Source organism: Mus caroli, chromosome 2 (genome assembly GCF_900094665.2).
Source record: "Mus caroli chromosome 2, CAROLI_EIJ_v1.1, whole genome shotgun sequence".
Lineage (NCBI taxonomy): Eukaryota > Metazoa > Chordata > Mammalia > Rodentia > Muridae > Mus > Mus caroli.
Window position 1 is genome coordinate 48,815,185 of NC_034571.1, and position 2,689 is coordinate 48,817,873.

At 43.1% G+C, this 2,689-nt stretch overlaps 1 pseudogene; it reads left to right on the plus strand.

Annotated features, from left to right (window-relative positions):
• The first annotated feature begins 323 nt into the window (after nucleotides 1-323).
• LOC110290474 lies at nucleotides 324-792 on the plus strand (annotated as a pseudogene).
• Nucleotides 793-2,689: the final 1,897 nt, after the last annotated feature.

Here is a 2,689-nt window from a genome sequence, read left to right on the forward strand (position 1 = left end):
TCTGGGTCTGTGTTCATTCAGAGATGATGCACCTAACCCTCAAGAGACTGGAGGCCCCAGGGAGGTTAGAGGTCAGGTGGGGTGGGGAGTGGGGACATCTACGTGGAGACAGGTGGGTGAGGAGGAGGTAAGGGATGTGGAACAGTTGAAGTATGGATGGGGAGGGGAAATAAAATATGGAGTGAAAAAAATAAATTAATTATTCTCTGGTCCCCTAAACCTTCACACATGTCTTGGTTTATTTGAAGACCAGGAAGTTCTCTCCCGCTGCGGAAAGAAGGTGGCTCGGTTGGGACAGTCGCCAGGGATGGCGGAACATGAGGATGGAGCAAGTGTCTGGGCTGCTTTCCTGGATGCTGAGCAGGGTCCTATGGCTCTCAGGCTTTTCTGAGCACGGAGCTGCCTGGCAGCCCCGGATCATGGAAGAGAAAGTGCTAGAAGTTTATGATTTGATTCGAACTATCCGGGACCCAGAAAAGCCCAATACTTTAGAAGAACTGGAAGTGGTCACAGAGAGTTGGGTGGGAGTTCAAGAAATAAATGAAGATGACTATTTGGTTATTATCAAGTTCACACCAACAGTACCTCATTGCTCTTTGGCAACTCTTATTGGGCTGTGCTTAAGAGTAAAGCTCTAGCGTTGTCTGCCGTTCAAACCCAAGTTGGAAATCTACATTTCTGAAGGAACTCACTTGACAGAAGAAGACAAATGACAAAGAGCAGGTGGCAGCTGCAATGGAGAACCCCAACCTTCGGGAAATCGTGGAACAGTGCGTCCTCGAGCCGGACTGAGCCCTTCCTAAGAGCCAGCGGCTTAGAAGTGTTGGATCTGCTTGTTTAAGTCCTTTGTAAGATGTAGAGGACACATGTTGACTAGATAAGTGATTTGTACCTCAGAGCTTTTTTGTTTTTTGTTTTTTCGAGACAAGGTTTCTCTGTGTGGCTCTGGCTGTCCTGGAACTTGTTCTGTTGACCAGGCTGGCCTTGAACTCAGAGATCCACCTGGCTCTGTCTCCCAAATGCTGGGATTAAAGGTGTACACCACCCTTGCCTGGCCTTCAGAGCATTTTTTAAGTGGATTCTTCCTGAGAAAATTTCAGTTATGAGGTAGATTCTAATTGTTCAGTGAGTAACATTCTCAGGATTTCTAACTCAAGTGATCAGACAGAAAATATTTTCTAGTTATTATGTGTAAAATCTTACTATTTTTCTGATGACCATTCTGATAAAACTCCTTTTCATGCCAAATATCTACTGTGCTCAAATGTATTTGATTTAAACCATTCTAAAATAAATATGACAAATGATTCTTTTAATGGCTCAAAAACCAAATTAATCAATAAAAAATAAATTAGAAAACAAATCTACCTGTAAGGTGTTTTCTTAATCAGTGACTGGCAGGGACATGACTTAGTAGGTGGTACTGTCCCTTGGCTGGTGGTTCTGGGTTCTATAAGAAAGCAGACTGATCAAAGCCACAGAAGCCTGTAGGCTTAGATTTTAAAAACATACATTCAATAAGGGTTTTCAAATGCTTTGACCCACCCCTCCTTCTAGCCCACTGTCAAAAGGTAGGTGAGAAAAGATGATAAGAGGATGTAGACCTGTTTAGAAGTACATCTTTGGGGCAATTTCAATATTCATTTGTCAGGACACCACCAGTCCAGTTCAGTAGTGTTATGATACCAAACATGAATCAACAGTGGTGGCAGGATCCAGCAGAAACAGCCAGGCCTCTGCTGAATTGGCACGAGTTAGCAGGAATGACAAGGAACAACTGGGAAGCCAAGAGAAGTTCTCAGCAGTGCCTCTCTCAACAAAGCAAAGATCATCAAAGAATTGAGACAAACAGTGCATTGTAAAGCTTGCTATGTAAGTGTTCTGTCCAGTGGGTCCTACTTATACTCTCTCCAGACATCATGTGCCCTCCCATGGGTCTTAATTCAGCAAACCACCACATGAGGTTGTACCACGTGATACAACCAGAAACTTTTACTTTAGGACCAAGTCAGCTAGCAGAACTCCTTTGTGGCATCTGCATCAGCTCCTGCCTCCAGGTTACAATCCTGTTTGAGTTCCTGTTCTGTCTTCTTTCAATGATGAATAGTAATACGGAAGTATAAACCATCTAATACCATGTTTTGTGGAGGATTTTGGAAGAAACATGGGATAGAAAAGCCACTGAGCATTGAGAGCTCAGTGGGAAGTTCTGTAGGGGCTTGAAAGATAAGAATGTTGAAGATGGAGGCCTAGCTTTTCTTAAATTTCACAGGAAAGTTTAAAGACTCTATTAGTGCTATTTGAATTAAGACTGTCATTTTGGTCAGCTGGGGCTGAAGAATAAGCTATGGTTAACAAGAGACCATCCCTACTAACTTGAAACCTTTGAGTTAATGGGACAGTTGATGCTGGTTAGATGGAGCTAAGAAATTTGTGGTGATTAAGAAGAGAATAGCCCTTGGTCTTGCGAAGGTTATATGCCCCAGTATAGGGGAATGCCAGGGCCAGGAAGCAGCAGTGGGTGGGTTGGGGAGCAGGGGAAGGAGGGAGGGTAGAGGGGATTTTTGGAGAGGAAATTAGGAAAGGGGATAACATTTGAAATGTAAATGAAGACAATATCTAATGAAAAAGAAGAAGAAGAAGAAGAAGAAGAAGAAGAAGAAGAAGAAGAAGAAGAAGAAGAAGAAGA